Genomic DNA, 23,997 nt, shown 5'->3' with positions numbered 1-23,997 from the left:
ATCCAATAGATTCTATTGTATTTGCGTGTCATTTACAGAGTTATCTCCCTTAATTTTAAAATCTACAGTGCATTCTATATCATTTTTATCTCCTAAGAACACGGGTTATATGAAAGACTGAATGTTAATTTCTGTTTACGATGGCAATTTAAACAAAATATCAAAAATAAAAATATGTAGGCTTTTTAACCCATGAATCACATTTTGCATGATTCTTAGCTACAGTGCTACTTAAGAATGCATCTGTGTACCATCGACTTTGTAATGGAAAAATGGAAGACCAGCTTATTTAGAGGGCGTGTTGAATAAGTTCGTTCCACTTACATAAATCTTTAATCAACTAGTGAAAACCTGTGAGCAAAGCTCACTTGGTGATAACCCCGCTTCTCTCCATAAAACCAGGCATATAGGATACCCAATAATCGGTTTAAGATGTAAAAACAAAATAGGATGTCACAATATGGCATAATGTAATAAAGAATCTGTAAAAGTTACATCAAAATCAAAACAGCGGTTTCAGAGGAGTTACGGATTAGAAGAGGGTTCGTGGAACCTTGGTTTACAAATGACGAAGTCCGTATAAGGCATCAGAAAACCCCCCAAAAAATCATTCGGATAGAAACAAAAAATAGGAGGTGCACAAAGGCATTATGTAATAGGGAATCTGTGAAAGTTTCATCAAATTCGATGCATGTTTTGCTTCAGGTAACCTTAAAACACATTCAGAAAGGAAAACAAAGTAGAAGGTGCACAATGGCGTTCTGTGAAAGTTTCATCAAATTCCATTTAAGAGAGTTGCGGATTAGAACTGAGGATGGATGAACGGACAGATACCAAGCTTTTAAAGCGGGGTATAATAAGTCTTAATGTTCTTAAATGTATACGGGGTAATTATATACATACAAAACTCTAAACGGAAATGGACTCTGCTTTATTTCGTGTAAAAACCAACTAAAGTATATAATACCAAAAGTTTTAAAAAAATACACCAGTCGGTGCTTTCAAAAATAACTGTTAAAATTAATTACTTTCACTTGATTGACAGTGTGGGGAGGGGTAGTGGAAGCAGTGATCTTCATTTTTGTCCAATCGCTGCATATACTGGGATTGTAACAAGCTTTGTGGTTGGTTGGTTCTCTTTGAGCAAACCAGATTATTTTGTTCAACATTGATTAGTACTGTGACGTTTACCGTCGATTGGTCAGCACTCTGCAATTGCAAATATTAAAAAGTTTTGGTAACGAATCAATTCTTTATATTTACATTTGAATCCATTAGAATTAATTAAAAACGGACTGATACTAATTTTTGAACAGGTTATACGAAATAAACCTGTTCAAAAATAAGAAGCCTTAAGAGGGACATTTAAGAAAAAAAAACACTCTGGTGATTGTTCCTGTGGCAAACAATAAAATACATTTTTAAGTCTCCCATAGGATGTTTTTTTCTGTAACATAAAAAAGGATACACTAAACACGTCGACCTTCTAATCTAGACATTAAAGTAAGCTCATTTGGGTCAAATAAAGCGAGAAACAAAAATCGTAACCTGTGGCCTCGAATTAGTAATTGGTATGTCGTGGCCACGAGCCACCATGCGAGGTACAATGTATCTGGTGATTGTGAGTTTTTTTTCTCAATAAATACATGAATTCAAATTTAAGAGACATACAATTAATATAATAATATACAATGTATAATTGTTGATAAAAAAATTCTTAGATTTATTAGGGCGCCGCAGATTATCGGCGGGAGGCCTATAGTAATCAGCTTTTCCGTCCGGCCGTCCGTCACAAACATGTGTCTGCATCTGGCATGGTTATTAACCTCTATATTAGAATGTGTGTCACGAACAGGAATGAACCATATAGATGAAAAGACATGGCTCAAAAACTTAGGTAGAATGTAGGTAACCCAATTCCAAGTGTCCAAAATCGTGCCCGCTCTTTAACTTTAATACTTTTTGGAGTTCAGTGATGAAAATCGGCATGACTATTAACAACTATTAGAAAGTATGTTGGGCACAAGAACGAATCAATTACATTCTTTGTAAACCTCCCTTTGAAATATTCATGGTTAAGTCTATCACGTCGAATTCTCAAAATAAGTGTAGGAGAAACATAAATAGTTTTCGTTACTTCATGATAATTCCAATTTAATTAGCATATGCCTTATTCGTGCATTTTGATTGGTAGTTCATTTTCTACGACCTCGGCGATGGCAGTTTTTACAACAGTGTAAATTCCATGTACATATCGTAAACAACATGGCTACCATCGCTTAGCTTTGACGAAAGAAAAAGTCGAATTGAAGGCGCGAAACGATAGTACATGAATCTGCTTTATTTCATTCATCTTCGATATTGGATATTTAAAACAACAATTTTGAAAGAATATGGTTATCAGGAGTCCTTTAGTCCCTTATTTAATTCGAATACTGAAATTGACAACAATGTCGCGTTGTCGGTTGAATGCCGCCTTTTCCGAAGTCAATTTCGGGTGTAAACTTCACTGAAAGAGAGTCTATAAGAAATACAAGAAAACAAAAACGATAAATATATTTCAGATAGTTTGGGATTTGAATATAAGGATTAAACATTGTTTTTCCAGAATTTATGGATGTGTACAATCGGACCATTGACTCCAAATCTGGCATTTTTGTGAGTGAATGGTCCGGTTTACACATCAATAAATTCTGGAAAAACCGTGTTTAGTCATATATGAAATCCTGGGTACATGTATATATACGACTATTTTATTTTGTGGCTTCGACTCATTAACTTGTGGTCTTTACTTATTATAAAGTCGTGGCCTGGATATACTAATTGTTTTTTCGTGGCCACGGATTTTTTCTCACTTTATTTGACCCAAATAAGCAACCATAGTAACAGATACATGTACACCTAATATTTCACCTCCTAATGGTCATGTCATTTCCACGTCTTGTTTGAAAATAATTGGTTTCTGTCAGAGATATAAACACATTCTCAGGGTGTAAAAACTTATATAATCTTCAGATAAAATTGGCTTAAAGCGTTTTCTTTTTACGACGATGCCAAAAAACTTTGCTAAAACATCATTTATTGGTCTATTTTATTTTCTCTTCAAATTTCTCGACGTTCATAACGCGACATGTTTCCGTGTTTTCTACCACTAGACGTGTTTATGAAGACATTCATGTATTACTAATGAGTCGATCCAGATTAAAACACTAGAAGCGTCAAAAGCAGTTAAGAGGTTTTTGCCAATCATATGATTACAACAATACACTGATGTAAATTACCGGAAGTAAAAGCATGTATGTCTTGTTTACTAACGGGTAGGAGAAAGCAATCTAGAAATGGAATGGTGACTACGTTTTTTTTTTAAAGTAGCTGTCCGCATAAATATTATTCAGGGAGGGGGGTCTTGCATATTTATGAAACCGAAGACCACGCATTTTTTTATACTACTTAAGAGTTTTCATATTTGCATTGTCTATTCCATTAACAAGGGTAATTAAGTGAAACAAGATTCTAGCGGAAATCAGAAGAATGTAATCCAGGGACAAAGACCAGATATGGAAAACAGACACACACTAAAAAGAACATAAAATAACCAAAATGATACATACAAATAAAAAAGTAAAAGAGCAACTCGGACTCCACTAAAAACTGAAGCCATGGACCAGGTGCACCAGTAGGGTAAGCGTCCTCTGTTTTTCTAGAAACACCCGCCGAGTCAAGTCCAGGGTAGACGAAAGAGGAAAGGAAAACTATGAGACATTGAATAAATCAGTTTTCATTGTGCCGATGGATACACCGTAACGATCCACGATTTCATGATGACGACCATAAAACTTTGGTAGTGATGACTTCAATCTTGTGGCAACATATCCCTGTTCCAGAAGCCCAATTGTAAGAAGTGTAGCGCAATACAAAAAGTCTGTGTAGTTACTGTAAACTCTGACAATATGTACGTGTATGAGTTGTGATATGAAAACTCCATACGCAGATGCTGAATGGATGTTGTCACAGATGAAAGAAAGTTGACAATACGTAATGAAAAGTCATCGCGTTTGTCGAATAGTTTGGTCAATAGTTTTCTTCACCATTGATCTCTAAGTAGGTCAAGATATGAGGCTTCACGTGTTTGTAGCATCCTTTATCTCAAGTTTTGTTTGGGGGTATATGCGACGTATAAAATCCCCGAAACTAGAATTGTTTCACGATAATACACCATCTATACAGCGGAAACTGAGACCAAAGGATCTGGCTAAACGATGTTCCTTCCGTTGGATTAGATCAGTTATAAGATCAGCCTCGAATAAATGGAGGAATACAATGTATGTCAGCGAGCAGAGGAGAACAACATATTCCCATTTGAAAACTGAAAAACGCGTCCACCACACTTGACCAATATGTTGTCGATAAAAAATTCCATCATTTTGATGTGTTTCTAGAAAAGCAGAGGACGCTTACCCTACCGGTGCACCTGGTCCATGCTCCCAGTTTTTTATTGGAGTCCGAGTTGCTCATTTGCTTTTGTTGCTTTGTGCGTATCATTTTAGTTACTTTGGGTTCTTTGTTGTTTATGTCTGTTTTCCATGTCTGGTTTTTGTCCCCGGATTGCATTCTTTTGATTACCGCTATAACCTTGGTTCCCTTGATTACTCTTGGAAAACATCTTTATCGGTTGAGATCATTTACATTAAAATATAGATATGTGAAGTTTTCGAATTAAACACTTGATTATGATACATAAAAAAGGACATCTACTTACAACAGTTTGCTATATTTTAACGGACTTTTGTTAACAATTTTATATTTCATGATATTATAATGCGAAATTAATTTTCGTGAAAAGTATGAACAAACCATCGAGAAGATTCAATATTCAAAAACCCCATCCCTCAAAAAATAAAATCTGCGGAAATAATTTGTTTTCAGAAGTCATTATGAAAGCCTATACAATTTTCGGTAAAAATGTGGTATTTAGGAATAACTGAAGAATGAATTTAGTGCCACTTAGACTGAAGTATTTTATACGGAACCGTATTAGTGTCACCTAAACTTTGTTATTTTTTTTTTTTGCATTATAATAACGCATTTTTTAAAGTTACTGACGTAAACAAAACTACCAAACTAATAAATGCAGACAGTTGTAAAAAGGAAAGTCCTACAAAGTATAACAAATTGCAATATCTGGGTAAAAAACAGGAAAGTTGGAAAACACCGAAATGGTCCTGATTTGGTACAGGTATTTCCAAAATTAAACCAGGTTTTATAGCGCGCTAAACCTCCTGCTTCCATTACGGTTTATCATTTCCGCCAGGGTCCCTCGATTACTCTTCCGGTGTATTTTAACAAATATTGCCATCAATCAAAATCGATAGAATCAGTAACCAAAATACGAAATGGTACAGAGGATATGAACAATGGAATAAAAAGAACTAAATAAAATAAAATTATGCAAATCCAGGACACGAACTTCAAAATAAGTCGTTTAGCTAGATGTACATGTGTATGCTTAATTTGACTTCAAATATTAGAAGTCATAAACAGAACAACAATCTGTTCTAATCATGACTAAATTTCTTTGACCCAGTAACAGTACTGTTAAGCATTTGAATTTGAGATGTGTGGCTTTCAGCTTGAACTGGCGATAACTCAATTTTTTTTTCAGTTGGTTAACCACGTTGCGTTTAGAACAAAATTTTATTAAGTTATGTTATTTGCAGTCACGCAATAATCTCATATTTTTAGGTTGTTAGAGTTTTACAAGAGTGATTATCCAAAAGATAATTGTTGATTTCTGATTCACTTAACACCAACCACAAGATGAATTCCACGAAGACGAATCGATGATTATAAATGTAATTTGAACAACACCTCGACTTATTGAATAAAGATTAGGGATGTCTGCATACAAAAGTCTTCATACCAAAGATTCTTTACAGTGATGGAGTTTTTTGCCTGTATGTAGACGAAAATTAATTGCTTAACTTGTGTAACTGAAGCATTATATACGTTAACTGACAACAAGCTGTTGTATCAACGAAATCATTCTAGCTATGAAACCTTATCTATAGGTTCAAGTACTTTTCATATTTTACTTGACAGCCAACTAATGGTACTTTAAACGTTAAGATGAGACCAGAAAGAATAGTATTTTACAATCATGTTAAGATAAATTTAAAAGAAAACTTTATATTTACGAAAATTGTAGTTACTGTACTTGAGTAGCAGTCTTTATAAGAGTCCTACAAATTACGTAGTTATATGTGATACACCCCCAAATAGGCTACACATTTTTTTTATTTTTGTAATTAGTTATAAAACTTAAGTTGTTTTGTGGATTATGATGAAATTTATAATAATTCGTTCTCATCTATCTGCTCTTAGGAGATACAAGTAATTCACATTGAAAATTCAATAGTTTCTATTGCGTACCCTTGTTCCAAGCCGGGAACCTGTAGTACAGTGGTTGTCGCGGTTTTTTGTGTTTATTGTTATTCGTTTTATTTTTTGTTGTATAGATGAGGTCGATTTTCGTCTTTTATGAATAGTTTAACATCAATTATTTTAGGCCCTTTTATATCTTGTATTTAAAGTAAGGGATTCCCCATCATTGAAGATCACACGGTGATCTGCAGAAGTTTGGTATTTGGTTGATGACTATTTCACTGGCAATCATACCACTATTTTTATATTGAATGATCAGCGTGACTGCATAGAAGTAAGTTCGGATATCGCTTGTTTTTTTTCTCCATGTGAGAAGTCAGTTTCGTTTTTAAAAAATTATTAGTGGCTCACCATCACTTGGCGTCCGTCGTCGTTTACATTTTTTTTCAAAACTATTCTCCTCTGGCACTACTTCACCAATTGAAACCACACTTGGTATGAATGTTCGATATGTCGAAAAAAGACATGGCCGCAGTTACTAAAAATAGAAGATAGGGGTCAGGTAGTAGTTTTTCACATATATCTTCAAAACCGTTAGGTTAAGCCAAAATCTTTCAATTGCTGAAAAAATCCTCATTATAAGCCTAGAAAAGTCTTCAGGGGGTCAAAGTTTTCAGACAACTCCTTGTAAAAATTATTGCCCTTGAAAGGTGAAAAAAGATGGTTTTTTTCAGTTTTCAGCCAATATCTTGAAAACTATGATAGATAGAAACTTTCAATTGCTGAAATGATCCTTACGATAAGTACTACCAAAGTCCTCTTGAGTCAAAATTGTTGGACAACTCCTTGTTAAATTTATTGCCATTGAATGGCACATTTTACCAGGTGAGCGATTCGGGCTCCTGGGAGACTCTTGTTACACTTATTTGTCAATAAAAGACCAAATCGAGCACGTAGGATAAATATAAGGGTTGTAACTTAGTACACGATGTATGGTAGTACGGGACAACTCACTTGTACTAAGTTGCAACCATAGTAACAGATACATGTACACCTAATATTTCACCTCCTAATGGTCATGTCATTTCCACGTCTTGTTTGAAAATAATTGGTTTCTGTCAGAGATATAAACACATTCTCAGGGTGTAAAAACTTATATAATCTTCAGATAAAATTGGCTTAAAGCGTTTTCTTTTTACGACGATGCCAAAAAACTTTGCTAAAACATCATTTATTGGTCTATTTTATTTTCTCTTCAAATTTCTCGACGTTCATAACGCGACATGTTTCCGTGTTTTCTACCACTAGACGTGTTTATGAAGACATTCATGTATTACTAATGAGTCGATCCAGATTAAAACACTAGAAGCGTCAAAAGCAGTTAAGAGGTTTTTGCCAATCATATGATTACAACAATACACTGATGTAAATTACCGGAAGTAAAAGCATGTATGTCTTGTTTACTAACGGGTAGGAGAAAGCAATCTAGAAATGGAATGGTGACTACGTTTTTTTTTTAAAGTAGCTGTCCGCATAAATATTATTCAGGGAGGGGGGTCTTGCATATTTATGAAACCGAAGACCACGCATTTTTTTATACTACTTAAGAGTTTTCATATTTGCATTGTCTATTCCATTAACAAGGGTAATTAAGTGAAACAAGATTCTAGCGGAAATCAGAAGAATGTAATCCAGGGACAAAGACCAGATATGGAAAACAGACACACACTAAAAAGAACATAAAATAACCAAAATGATACATACAAATAAAAAAGTAAAAGAGCAACTCGGACTCCACTAAAAACTGAAGCCATGGACCAGGTGCACCAGTAGGGTAAGCGTCCTCTGTTTTTCTAGAAACACCCGCCGAGTCAAGTCCAGGGTAGACGAAAGAGGAAAGGAAAACTATGAGACATTGAATAAATCAGTTTTCATTGTGCCGATGGATACACCGTAACGATCCACGATTTCATGATGACGACCATAAAACTTTGGTAGTGATGACTTCAATCTTGTGGCAACATATCCCTGTTCCAGAAGCCCAATTGTAAGAAGTGTAGCGCAATACAAAAAGTCTGTGTAGTTACTGTAAACTCTGACAATATGTACGTGTATGAGTTGTGATATGAAAACTCCATACGCAGATGCTGAATGGATGTTGTCACAGATGAAAGAAAGTTGACAATACGTAATGAAAAGTCATCGCGTTTGTCGAATAGTTTGGTCAATAGTTTTCTTCACCATTGATCTCTAAGTAGGTCAAGATATGAGGCTTCACGTGTTTGTAGCATCCTTTATCTCAAGTTTTGTTTGGGGGTATATGCGACGTATAAAATCCCCGAAACTAGAATTGTTTCACGATAATACACCATCTATACAGCGGAAACTGAGACCAAAGGATCTGGCTAAACGATGTTCCTTCCGTTGGATTAGATCAGTTATAAGATCAGCCTCGAATAAATGGAGGAATACAATGTATGTCAGCGAGCAGAGGAGAACAACATATTCCCATTTGAAAACTGAAAAACGCGTCCACCACACTTGACCAATATGTTGTCGATAAAAAATTCCATCATTTTGATGTGTTTCTAGAAAAGCAGAGGACGCTTACCCTACCGGTGCACCTGGTCCATGCTCCCAGTTTTTTATTGGAGTCCGAGTTGCTCATTTGCTTTTGTTGCTTTGTGCGTATCATTTTAGTTACTTTGGGTTCTTTGTTGTTTATGTCTGTTTTCCATGTCTGGTTTTTGTCCCCGGATTGCATTCTTTTGATTACCGCTATAACCTTGGTTCCCTTGATTACTCTTGGAAAACATCTTTATCGGTTGAGATCATTTACATTAAAATATAGATATGTGAAGTTTTCGAATTAAACACTTGATTATGATACATAAAAAAGGACATCTACTTACAACAGTTTGCTATATTTTAACGGACTTTTGTTAACAATTTTATATTTCATGATATTATAATGCGAAATTAATTTTCGTGAAAAGTATGAACAAACCATCGAGAAGATTCAATATTCAAAAACCCCATCCCTCAAAAAATAAAATCTGCGGAAATAATTTGTTTTCAGAAGTCATTATGAAAGCCTATACAATTTTCGGTAAAAATGTGGTATTTAGGAATAACTGAAGAATGAATTTAGTGCCACTTAGACTGAAGTATTTTATACGGAACCGTATTAGTGTCACCTAAACTTTGTTATTTTTTTTTTTTGCATTATAATAACGCATTTTTTAAAGTTACTGACGTAAACAAAACTACCAAACTAATAAATGCAGACAGTTGTAAAAAGGAAAGTCCTACAAAGTATAACAAATTGCAATATCTGGGTAAAAAACAGGAAAGTTGGAAAACACCGAAATGGTCCTGATTTGGTACAGGTATTTCCAAAATTAAACCAGGTTTTATAGCGCGCTAAACCTCCTGCTTCCATTACGGTTTATCATTTCCGCCAGGGTCCCTCGATTACTCTTCCGGTGTATTTTAACAAATATTGCCATCAATCAAAATCGATAGAATCAGTAACCAAAATACGAAATGGTACAGAGGATATGAACAATGGAATAAAAAGAACTAAATAAAATAAAATTATGCAAATCCAGGACACGAACTTCAAAATAAGTCGTTTAGCTAGATGTACATGTGTATGCTTAATTTGACTTCAAATATTAGAAGTCATAAACAGAACAACAATCTGTTCTAATCATGACTAAATTTCTTTGACCCAGTAACAGTACTGTTAAGCATTTGAATTTGAGATGTGTGGCTTTCAGCTTGAACTGGCGATAACTCAATTTTTTTTTCAGTTGGTTAACCACGTTGCGTTTAGAACAAAATTTTATTAAGTTATGTTATTTGCAGTCACGCAATAATCTCATATTTTTAGGTTGTTAGAGTTTTACAAGAGTGATTATCCAAAAGATAATTGTTGATTTCTGATTCACTTAACACCAACCACAAGATGAATTCCACGAAGACGAATCGATGATTATAAATGTAATTTGAACAACACCTCGACTTATTGAATAAAGATTAGGGATGTCTGCATACAAAAGTCTTCATACCAAAGATTCTTTACAGTGATGGAGTTTTTTGCCTGTATGTAGACGAAAATTAATTGCTTAACTTGTGTAACTGAAGCATTATATACGTTAACTGACAACAAGCTGTTGTATCAACGAAATCATTCTAGCTATGAAACCTTATCTATAGGTTCAAGTACTTTTCATATTTTACTTGACAGCCAACTAATGGTACTTTAAACGTTAAGATGAGACCAGAAAGAATAGTATTTTACAATCATGTTAAGATAAATTTAAAAGAAAACTTTATATTTACGAAAATTGTAGTTACTGTACTTGAGTAGCAGTCTTTATAAGAGTCCTACAAATTACGTAGTTATATGTGATACACCCCCAAATAGGCTACACATTTTTTTTATTTTTGTAATTAGTTATAAAACTTAAGTTGTTTTGTGGATTATGATGAAATTTATAATAATTCGTTCTCATCTATCTGCTCTTAGGAGATACAAGTAATTCACATTGAAAATTCAATAGTTTCTATTGCGTACCCTTGTTCCAAGCCGGGAACCTGTAGTACAGTGGTTGTCGCGGTTTTTTGTGTTTATTGTTATTCGTTTTATTTTTTGTTGTATAGATGAGGTCGATTTTCGTCTTTTATGAATAGTTTAACATCAATTATTTTAGGCCCTTTTATATCTTGTATTTAAAGTAAGGGATTCCCCATCATTGAAGATCACACGGTGATCTGCAGAAGTTTGGTATTTGGTTGATGACTATTTCACTGGCAATCATACCACTATTTTTATATTGAATGATCAGCGTGACTGCATAGAAGTAAGTTCGGATATCGCTTGTTTTTTTTCTCCATGTGAGAAGTCAGTTTCGTTTTTAAAAAATTATTAGTGGCTCACCATCACTTGGCGTCCGTCGTCGTTTACATTTTTTTTCAAAACTATTCTCCTCTGGCACTACTTCACCAATTGAAACCACACTTGGTATGAATGTTCGATATGTCGAAAAAAGACATGGCCGCAGTTACTAAAAATAGAAGATAGGGGTCAGGTAGTAGTTTTTCACATATATCTTCAAAACCGTTAGGTTAAGCCAAAATCTTTCAATTGCTGAAAAAATCCTCATTATAAGCCTAGAAAAGTCTTCAGGGGGTCAAAGTTTTCAGACAACTCCTTGTAAAAATTATTGCCCTTGAAAGGTGAAAAAAGATGGTTTTTTTCAGTTTTCAGCCAATATCTTGAAAACTATGATAGATAGAAACTTTCAATTGCTGAAATGATCCTTACGATAAGTACTACCAAAGTCCTCTTGAGTCAAAATTGTTGGACAACTCCTTGTTAAATTTATTGCCATTGAATGGCACATTTTACCAGGTGAGCGATTCGGGCTCCTGGGAGACTCTTGTTACACTTATTTGTCAATAAAAGACCAAATCGAGCACGTAGGATAAATATAAGGGTTGTAACTTAGTACACGATGTATGGTAGTACGGGACAACTCACTTGTACTAAGTTACAACCCTAGAATATTCCTACGAGGAGGAAATTTTTTATATAGCCTAGCTGGCCGAGTGGTCTAGGGCGCTAGACTTTGTGCAGGCGGTGTTGCCACACATGTCACAGTGGTATTAGTTCGAGTCCCGCAGAGGGAACGACTAAAACAGTTCTAACACCGTTGGGAATTTTTCAGACTCTTCTATGCTTACGTTATTTTCCATGTTTCAATTTTATCTGATGGAGCAGTGTGGCGAATAGTCGTCACATTCTGAGACGTATATATATACAATAAAATTTTACAGCCATCCATTTTCTAGTTATATTGAATTAAAGTAAAACATGGATGCATGTTCAATTCATTCTTTATTTCAAAAATATAATTCACATCATGACGTAATAACAGGTTAGGCCACAATAGTAATGTCTTTAAAACGATGGTCTTTAGAAAGCAACGGAAGTTTCATATGATATCAAAAAAGAATCCTAATCAATGTTCTAAAATACCTTAGAATATCTTAATCAATGTTCTAAAATAAATTAGAATATCTTTGTTAAACAGGCCCCTGATGAAGGGTCATATTGTTAGGCAATCATGTGGTGTATGGAGACAAAAAAAACACTTCATTAGTTTGAAAGTTTTTCTGTAATATATTTTGTTTGTCTGAATTATATATAATGGATTAGTATTTAAGTTTATCGATATTCGATGCAATGATCGTGTAATTAAAATGCAGAAATAAATGATCGGCAATCATGAATATGATACATTAAGTACACGTCTTTTTAAGATTCAGGAAAAACTAGGAAAAAAACATGAACAACCCACCAATCTGAAAACTTCTTTATTTGAAATGACCACTATTTGGTCACTACATTACTGGGTGTGTTTGTCTATTTTATCATTATCATCGGAGTTTTGGACAATTAAGGTATTTGACGGCATTATCTATATGCCCCCAAAACATCCTTTTGTAGTGCATTTCAATTAAATTACTATAACTCATTTTACCAAAACGATACGGAAAATCTTGTCTCGCTACAAACAATCAATTTACACTGTCCTGTCAAAGTGATGGGTTATTTCATATCCACTTTCATCCACTGCTTGATTTTTACAGAGACTGATACTTAATCATGACAATAAACGACAATCTACTGCATGCACATGAAAAGTACCATTATACAACAGTGACTAGTCAAGGCATTGCTTTAGTTACGTCTTTATTTAACTACGATAGACCTCACCAAGTATTTACCCCTGCAATTATATACTATAATACTACATGCTATATGTAAAACCATAAAGTAAGATATTTTCCCTTTGGAAGCATTTATTTATTGTATTTGTTCATGCAGGCCTCAGTATCATGAACAATCCTCATTTAAAATTTCATTGAAGCCCATTAAACGGTTTAAGAGAAGTTGCGCATACATGATAATAATTACAGCGCACTGACTTGATATAAAATCGCAGGGAAAATTGAGGCTGTAACGGGCATTTACCACGGGGAAATCTGTGGTTGTAACTGGCATTTACCACGGGGAAATCTGTGGCTGTAACTGGCATTTACCACGGGGAAATCTGTGGTTGTAACGGGCATTTACCACGGGGAAATCTGTGGCTGTAACTGGCATTTACCACGGGGAAATCTGTGGTTGTAACTGGCATTTACCGCAGGGAATTCTGAGACTGTTACGGGCATTTATCACGGGGAAATCTAAGGCTGTAACTGGCATTTGCCGCAGGGAATTCTGAGACTGTTATGGGCATTTACTGCAGGGAAATCTGTGGCTGTAACTGGCATTTACCACGGGGAATTCTGTGGCTGTAACTGGTATTTGCTGCAGGGAAATCTGAGACTGTTAGGGGCATTTACCGCGGGAAAATCTGAGGCTGCAACGGCCATTTGCTGCGGAGAAATCTGAGGCTGTAACGGCCATTTGTATTAATTTTTTTAACTTTTAAGGACGGACTGTAATATACTGAAATTTGTTTATATGTGAAATTTAAGAAGTGAAAAACCCAAACTCGTTTTAAAGCACCATGTAGTTTCACGACATTTCACAAATCTTAGAATGTCAGTGGGTTTTCTTTATTAGGTACATAAGAAGAAAAACCCGCTATCAATATGTTTCTATGGATATAGAAAGAGGAAACCTATTAAAAAAATCAAGCTTCATTAAAAGAGCTAGCAAAAACATAATGACGATTCTGTCGTTAATGACTATATTTATGACATTTAGGGAAACTGATTGTAGGCATCAGATTCTGGCGTTACTAACTTGACACTTAAGACATATCTGTCAACATAATATAATGATTGTTGTAAAACATGCATTTTTTATTATTATCATCACCTCATTAGAAAATCAAACAGTTTCCCCGTAACAGTTAGAATCACTAAATATAGGACATTACTTCATTTAATATTGAATGCAATGCATTTAGTAAATAAGTCATGAATTTCACTGTTTTACATGATTGATGCAAAGTTACAAGAAACTGTTGTTTCTGATAAATGCACCATTAAATCAAATTCATTAACCAGGTTGATATGAAAATTTAGTTCTTGCATTTTCTCATCGTAATCTTTTCGCAATAGTATAAACGCCTTCCTTTGTTGTTTTAACCAGATCACCAGCGAAGGTCCAGAATCTCAACCAACTTTGAAGGTTGAATACGAACAAAATCATGGAACATAGAAATATTGACTTTTATTGCAAACTCTGTTTCTATTTTTAAAATTCGATCCTTGTCCTCTTATGAAATATTCCTTAACGGACCCCTATTTAATACGCTTGACATGAGGTTTGGATAATGAAACAGATTTAGAAAAATATTACTAGAAAGGTTCTAAATATAAAATGATTAGCAATAATGTTATCCAATATCCCGTTTATATGAATAAAAACCTCGTTGTTTTACATTACAAATCCAGCGACTCAGTTGATAATTTAATGTCTACAGATCTCATATCAATAAACCTCATCATACCAATACATAAATGAAAATCAGAATTTTATAGATGTGAAAATAATAAAGCAAACATAATGTTCAAGGAATGGAAGACTTCAAAAAACATTTGTCTTGTCTGATACAAGATTGATATATTCCATTTCACATGTTAAGTGATCTAAAAGTAATCCTGTTAGGAAATACTCCGTGGTATTCTAAGTTAATAGCTTATGAGTGAGTGGTTATCACCTCTGTATGATAAAAAGAATCGCCTATTTTTCATGTCATTAAAATCTTGCTATATCAATATCTCGTTAGAAGTTAATCACAGCAGATAGAGACTTGGTGTTCCTGTACTTTGGGTTTGCATTCGTAACGAATAAAAACAAATATCTACTAAATCATACACCTGAATGTAATAAAAATATAAAAATTGTAACATGAATCTAAAATTCATATTTGACAATAGATAACCTATAGTTCATCAACCTTGTACTACAGAGTACCTTAACACGTTTGTTGTAAGTAACCTTTCATGTACCACAGAGCTTTGATGATGGGTAACTAACCTTTGGTGCTAGGTTACCCTGCACTTCGGAGTTTACCTGTGGTGATGGGTAACCCTGTATCACAGAGTTTTCATTTGGTGATGTGTAACTTTGTATCACATAGTTTATTTTTGGTGATAAAAAACCTTGTACCACAGAGTTTACCGTTAGTGATTGTAATATTGTATCACAGAGTTTATCTTTGGTGATGGGTAACCTTGCACCATAGAGTTTACCTTTAGTGATTTGTAATTTTGTTCTTCAGAGTTTACCTTTAGTGATTTGTTACTTTGTACTATATACTTTTGGTGATAGAGTACCTTGTACTACAGTGTTCACCTTTGATGTTGTGTTACCTTGTACCACAGAGTTTACCTTTGGAGATGGGTTACTTTGTACCACAGAGTTTATCTTAGGTGATGGGTTTCCTTGTACTACAGAGTTTACCTTTGGTGATAGGTAACTTAACACTTCAGAGTTTACCTGTGAATATGGATTACCTTGTACCACAGAATTCACCTTTGGTAATGGGTTATCTTTAGTGATAAGTTACCCTGTGCTACAGTGTTTACTTTTGGTGATTGGTAACTTTGTACTACAGAGTTTACCTTTGGTGATAAGTTACCATGTACTACAGTGTATACTTTTGGTGATGGGTAACTTTGTACTAGAGTTTACCTTTAATGATGGGTATCAATTTGTATCACAGAGCTTACCTTTGGTAATGGATTACCTTTTACTACAGATTTTACCTTTCATGATTTGTAACTTTGTATCACAGAGTTTACCTTTGGTGATTAGTGACCTTGTATTACAGAGTTTAACTTTGGTGACAGGTTACCTTATACAACAGAGTTTACCTGTGGTGATAGATGACCTTGTACTACAGTGTTTACGTTTGGTGATGGGTAACTTTCTACTAGAGAGTTTACCTTTAGTGATGGGTTGCTTTGTATCACCGATGTTACCTTTAGTGATTTGTAACTTTGTATCACAGAAGTTTAACTTTGGTGATAGGTTACATTGTACAACAGAGTTTACCTGTGTTATAGATGACCTAGTACTACAGTGTTACCTTTGGTGATGGGTAACTTTGTACTACAGGGTTTACCATTAGTAATGGGTTACTTTGTATCACAGAGCTTACCTTTGGTGATGGGTTACCTTATACTACAGATTTTACCTTTGGTAATGGGTTACTTTGTATCATCGAGTTTACCTTTAGTGATTTCTAACTTTGTATCACAGAGTTTACCTTTAGTGATTTCTAACTTTGTATCACAGAGTTTAACTTTGGTGATTTCTAACTTTGTATCATAGAGTTTACCTTTGGTAATTGGTTCTTTGTATCACCGAGTTTACCTTTAGTGATTTCTAACTTTGTATCACAGAGTTTACCTTTGGTAATTGGTTAGTTTGTATCACAGAGTTTACCTTCGGTGATGGGTTTCCTTGTACCACAGAGTTTAGCATTGGTGATGGGTAACCTTGTACTATAGAGTTTACCTTTGGTGATAGGTTACCTTGTAATACAGAGTGTACCTGTGGTGATTGGTAACCTCATACTACAGAGATTACCTTTGGTAATGGGTAACTTTATATGCATTATCTTACACAACATATTTACCTTTGGTGATGGGTGACTTTGTACTACATGTATAGTATACCTTTTTTCGCTGGTCCTGTAAGGTGTGCTTACAGATTATAGCTTTGGTAACAGAAAATGGTATAATTTTGTGTTATATATTGATGATGACCCTAGAATGCCCTATATATTAACAACAATGTCAGAAGTTTATCTGAATGGCATCAAGAAGGTAATGATGTCGAACGTAAAAAAAACGGATATTTCCAACAGAGGAAATACTTTTCTAGTTTGTCATGAAAAATGTCTGATGATCCATTTGATTCAATTCCAAATAACAAGTCCAATATTAAGAAAAGCAGGAAAATGTCGCATGAAATCGAAGTACGTAATAATTGAAACAAAATGTCTGAACACAACCTTTATGGGCAGGTCGAAAACAATATTATTTTATGTATTTCAAGACAATAGGGTACATATACACAATGTATAATTAGGTTTTCTAGATAACTAGATTTATTTTGGAAAGGCCGGTGGTGTGACCTCGTGGTAGATCTTACAATCTATACATGTGAACAAAGTTTATCTTCTGTATTTGTTGTTTTTTTTTTTTTGTTTTTTTGGCATATACTCAGATCGGTAAAGTGTGGTTCGGTGTATACTCAGATCGTTACAACGTGATTTGGTACATGTATATACTGAGATCGTTACAATGTGGTTTGGTATATACTCAGATCGTAATAACGTGGTTTGGTATATATTCAGATCGTCACTTTGTGGTTTGGCATATACTCAGATCGTTACAACGTGGTTTGATATGTACTCAGATCATTACAACGCGGTTTGGTTTGTACGCCGATCGTTACAACGAGGATGGTATATACTCAAACCGTTACAACGTGGTTTGGTATATACAGAGATCGTTACAACGTTATTTGGCATATATTCAGATCGTTACAACGTGGTTTGATATATACTCAGATCGTTAAATCGAGGTTTGATATATACTGAGATCGTTAAAATTTGATTTGGGATATACGGAGATCGTTACCATGTGATTTGGTACATACTCATATCGTTGCAATGTGCTTTTGTATATACGTGTACTCAGTTCGTTACAGCGTGGTTTGGTATATATTCAGATCGTTACAACGTGGTTTGGTATATATTCAGATCGTTACAACGTGGTTTGGTATATATTCAGTTCGTTACAGCGTGGTTTGGTATATATTCAGATCGTTACAATGTGGTTTGGTATATATTCAGATCGTTACAACGTGGTTTGGTATATATTCAGATCGTTACAACGCGGTTTGGTTTGTACTCCGATCGTTACAACATGGTATGGTATATATTCAGATCGTTACAATGTGGTTTGGTATATACTCAGATCGTTACAATGTGGTTTGGTATATACTCAGATCGTTATAACGTGGTTTGGTATATACTCAGATTGTCACTATGTGGTTTGACATATACTCAGATCGTTACAACGTGGTTTGATATGTACTCAGATCATTACAACGCGGTTTGGTTTGTACTCCGATCGTTACAACGAGGATGGTATATGCTCAAACCGTTACAACGTGGTTTGGTATACATGTATATTCAGATCGTTACAATGTGGTTTGGTATATACTCAGATCGTTATAACGTGGTTTGGTATATACTCTGATCGTTACAACGTGGTTTGGTATATACTGAGATATTTACAATGTGCTTTGGCAGAGAACTTATTGTTTGTAGAGTAATGCTATATCTTGTGACCTTGTTCCTAAAACTTCTGAAGTATTGTTGCTGTTTAAAGGGCAGTTTACGCTTTATTAGAAATAAATGTTTATGAACAAGCATAAATATTCCTGAAGTTGCTTATGCAAGCATATTAACTTGGTCAAAAACTAAAAACAACCCTTATTTAATCGAATTTCTAGTCGAATCCAAACCAAATTAAGATTTGATTATTTGCCAAAACGTTATATAGCTCGGAATTATTTGAATCACGAATTACGAACAAATCGACTTAATGACGTAACAGTACCAACTAAGTTTATAACCTATGTTGCCGAATGTAAACAATTAAAATGAGATTAAGTTAAAGTAGTTAAATACATTTACCCCCCCCCCCAAAAAAAAAAAAACAAAACAAAACAAAAAAAAAACAACAAACAAGCAAACAAACAAAAAACAAAAAAAACGAACGAAACAAAACATAACAAAAAACAAAAAACATAAAGAAAAACAAAAAATCTACGTGCCTATCTTGATATAATTGTTTACAAGACTTTTGTTAGGTTCAACCATACATTACATTTGATATTCTAAAACAGTTGGCAGATTTTTTTAATTGAACGACTGAACAAATATAGATATATGAACCTTCTGTTGACCAACTTAATTTCGAGATTATTACTATGCAGCCAAGAATCCTACTGTTGACCGAGAAAAGACTTGTGTTAGGTTCTACCCTACATAACATTTGATATTCTAGAGCAGTTGACAGATTTTTTTTAGTCGATCGACTGAATAAATATAATTTTATGAACCCTCTATAGACCAACTTTAGGATTAACACTGTATATATATATACCAAATCCTTCTGTTGACCAAGAAAATAAGACTCGGGATTAAACAGTAAAAAATGTCAAAATTCATTTCCTGATGACAAAAGACGATCAGACTAAATATCGTACAACAAACATATTGATGGAAGACAATTTGACAGTTCTTTTTTTTTATATAAAACTCGAGTAATCAAATATACATGTATACACCTTCTGTTGACATGAAAAGACTCTGGCTTAGACAATCTAAAACTATCAAAACTCTGGATGAAACAACACGAAACCAAAATTTGAAAAAAAAAACAAACTTTGTTATCTTCTGTTGATGAAAGACGATGAGTCTATTACCAGTAAATGCATTTCAACATGTATCTTCTGGTGTCCCAAAGACGATCAGAACCGAGACAAAATAATTAATCATATATACATATATGTACAAAATGTATCTGATACATGTTACACATAAGACTCTTTACATCTAAACTGTCGGCATGTCTTTTTATCTGTTGACGGAAGAAATTAGAGAACATCCAAAGCGAACAACACCAATATATAACATTTTTTTACAGACTATACAGAATATTTTCAGCAATCATTTGTATCAGAGGCAACATAATTATTATTATTATTATTAAATGCACATGAATTTGTTTTGTTTTATGCAATACGATTCGATATTGCATTTAGTCTTAAGAATATAATAATGACTTCACCTACCCCAATCCATCACAACAGCCAAGAACAATAACTTCACCTATCACAATCCATCACAACAGCCAACAAAAATAACAATCTTCCTTTTGAAAAATCACGAATCGTTAAATGTCGACTATATTTCCAAAGATATGCGACTATCGTAGTACACCGCAATAATGTTTACTAAACAAACGTCGAGTCCATATCTTACAGTAAATATTTCAATTTTCCTCCAGAACTTCACAAAGAAGCGAATGACGATTTCTTGTCTCACGAATAACCATCAAATCAATGTCCATAATAGGATTCTTACATATTTCAATAGCACTGCTATTGCCTTCTTCCTCTCTTATTATCCAGAAACCATTAGAGGACGACTGATGTTATTTAATATTGTTGCAATAATAAACGGGAAGTTAGCGTTAATTACTGACTGTTATAAATATTCTGGCAAATAAATGTTTAGTATCTACGTGAAAACCGAGAGAATCAATAAAATAAACATTATTACTTCTGTAAAGTCGTTACGGAATCTGTTATTGTAAGAAAATTTTAGATTTTTTGAAATTTTGAAGTAGAATGCATGCCAGGAAAACGTGATTGAAGATTAAGTGTCTCTGTAAGATCAGGCAGTGGGTGAAACACGATTTGATTATTTGCACCATTAGAGTATCCATATTACATTGGTTAATTTAATCATAATTGCATTGAAATGCACTGAAAATGAAAATTTCATGAGCTGTCATCTCTGTAAAAAACTTCATTTCTTCAACATTCTATTGAAACATTTCTGAGCCAATCCAGTGATGCAGAGATCAAATGTAGTCTTTTCAAATAGAGAAAGCATCCGTGAGTAAAATGTATTGTCAGAGCGGTAAGTTTTTGACATGCATATGCAAGTTTTTAATTTTTCCCATTTTCCCTGATCCTTACAAAAACTGACTTACATTAAAAATTACGATGACTATCGAGCTAATACATTGGAGTAAAGAAAACACAAGATTGTACAAAGTCAAATTAGGTGATTTGAATCCCTCAATGGAAAAACCAGGGTTTTTTACTCCAGCTTTGCACATTTGTCATGCTCAGTAAAAAACAACACTTCATTGTATTTAAGTAATTAAAGTTAGTTGACGTTACTATCCTATGTATTTGAGTATCTGTTTTTTTTTGTTTTTTTTTGTTTTTTGTTTTTGTTTTTTTTTTTTGTCCGAATGGCGTCTGGAGACGACTTCCGCTTCCTATGGTACAGACAGTTGTAGTCGTTTAGTGCGAGTAAGAGTCTTAGAATGTTTTGAAGTCTATTGAGAACAAATGTTTTAAATCAGTGGAATTAACTTATACATGCATCCATGTGTCGCAGGGCATGTAGGCTGTGACTAAATCTTCATTGCCATAACAAGTTTCACCGACCATTAAGACCCAAAATCTTAAATATATTTATTAACAAACTGTACATAGTTATTCATGTTTCGGAAAACATTCAATAACTCAATTATACACGACCTACAAACACAATAAAATGACACTACGGCTGACAAACTTTCTACGCGCTTTCGCAATTTATAAAAAAAGATAAGATTTCTATTGCAAATTTCAGCAGATATCTGATTAATAGCTAAATTGTAGCTAAACGTTAAAATGTAGTATCGCAAAATAAAACGATTATCTAATCCGAAACCAAAAACTAAAGTAAACTTTAGAAAAACAATGCAAATTCACTATACCTGTAAATATATTGCTTCGGCATAATAGCATCAGCTAGGTTAAGCTATCTGGCAGTTAATGAAATATAGAGTGCCCAGTCGAGGTATGCCTGGGTGCGCATATTTCATTTCGCGCCAAACGCGCAATGTTATTAGGTGATATGCTTACGACAATATAAGAAGTCGCGGTAATACGTCATGATGGGTATGATGTATGATATGATAACACGTAATGAAAATTACACATACGGTGACACATGTATTGCACGTATGTCATAAAAACAATTAAGCATGGACGGATCCAGGATTTAAGATGGGGGCATAATTTAAATAAAAAGAATAATTTAGGATGATATTAAACAAGATTTCGTGCATTCGCCCGGCATGCCTTTCCTTGGACCGGCGCTTGCTTGGTAAATGAGTCATTTAAAAAAAAAAAAACGTTTAGTTAAGGCAATGAAACCGGATCTTATGTTTGTCTTACTTGTTTCAGACACAAATATCATATTGAACTGGAGATCTTATTACGTTATATTGACTTTCAGAATTAGTTTTAGTTCTATTGTCGTTTTCCCTGGACAATTTTGATTAAAATTAAGTTCGAACGGTTCTTAGACAACAAACACTATTGTTTACTTCAACTTCCTCTACCTTCTATTAGTCTTTAAATTACGTTTAAAATCCTTCTCAATAATCTTATGTAATTAAACTGTACTTCTTCCATAGAATAGAAACTGACATCTTCCTATTTCTTTTTTGCCTTTCCTACCATAGGCGGATCCATTTTGTGGTTGATTAAATATAAAATTACTGGAAATTACAGGCGCGTGTCCCTCTTAAGTCAGTCAAAGCCCCACCCCCTCCCCTCCCTTTCGGAATTTCTTGATTGCCACTATTGACTTCTCTGAAATCAACTATTGAAGTAACCCTTAGTTCAAAACATTTCCATGGGCAGTTTTTGTGTAATTTGTAGCAGTCCTCTTACTTCTATACTACATCATATATATGTATACTGTCAGTATATCTTTTATAGACCCGTTGCTAAAATTGTTGATAATTCCCTTATTTTAAGCTCGTTTAAAAGTATTCCATACGTTTTTGCTTCCTGAGTTTACTCGTCGTTAACCGAATAAGTGATCAAATATATATATATATATATATATATATAAGGGTCTGAAAAATTCCCAACGATGTTAGAACTGTCAAATTAGCCTAGCTGGCCGAGTGGTCTAGGGCGCTGTACTTAGTGTAGGCGGTGTTGCCATAGATGTCACAGCGGTATGAGTTCGAGTCCCGCGGAGGGAACGACAAAAATTTGCTTCGCAAATTTGACAGTTCTAACATCGTTTGGGATTTTTCAGACCCTTCTATAAGTTTACGTTATCTTCCCTGTATCAATTTGATCCGATGGAGCAATGTAGAGAATAGAGTCGTCACATTCTGAGACGTTGTATATATATATATATATATATATATATATATAAAGTCTAAAGGAATCTGCCAACCAGCAAACTTAATGGGTATCGGATCGTCCAGTCATGACGATGCAGCACAAACAAAAATAATTATATATATAGATATATATATACATAAGGGTATGAAAAATTCGAACTCGTACTGCTGTGAAATCTGTGGCAACACCGCCTGCACAAAATCCAGCGCGCTAGACCACTCGGCAAGCTAGGCTATATAAAAATATAGCTTTCGCTACCTGGGTGGTTCCTCCTCGTTACAGCCCTAGATAAATCCTAAGGGGAGGAATGATCCGGCCTGAGGAAGCTATAATTTACATAGCCTAGCTGGCCTACTGGTCTAGGGCACTGGACTTTGTGCAGGCCGTGTTCCAGTCCCACAGTGGGAACGACCAAACATTTGCTTTGCAAATTCGACTGTTCTAACATCGTTGGGAATTTTTCAGACCCTTCTATGCTTACATTATCTTTTCTGTATCAATTTGATCCAATGAGGTAGCGAATAGAGCTGTCACATTTCTGAGACGTTTGTATATATTATTTGACTGTA

At 34.4% G+C, this 23,997-nt stretch overlaps 1 protein-coding gene across 1 annotated transcript in view; it reads right to left on the bottom strand.

The window, feature by feature from the left end:
* Window positions 1–23,917, bottom strand: part of LOC148618077 (C-C chemokine receptor type 1-like) — a 29,902-nt gene extending 5,985 nt beyond the window's left edge. Inside the window, exon 1 of the mRNA XM_088585936.1 lies at window positions 20,291–23,917. The gene's annotated coding sequence lies outside the window, so the exon portion shown is untranslated. The remainder of the gene's footprint in view (window positions 1–20,290) is intronic.
* Between the last annotated feature and the right edge of the window lie 80 nt (window positions 23,918–23,997).

The sequence above is a fragment of the Perna viridis genome, chromosome 5 (assembly GCF_037379345.1).
Source record: "Perna viridis isolate PV_CMFRI_1.1 ecotype Kerala chromosome 5, ASM3737934v1, whole genome shotgun sequence".
In the NCBI taxonomy this organism is placed as follows: Eukaryota; Metazoa; Mollusca; class Bivalvia; order Mytilida; family Mytilidae; genus Perna; species Perna viridis.
This window is presented reverse-complemented; position numbering and strand designations above follow the sequence as displayed.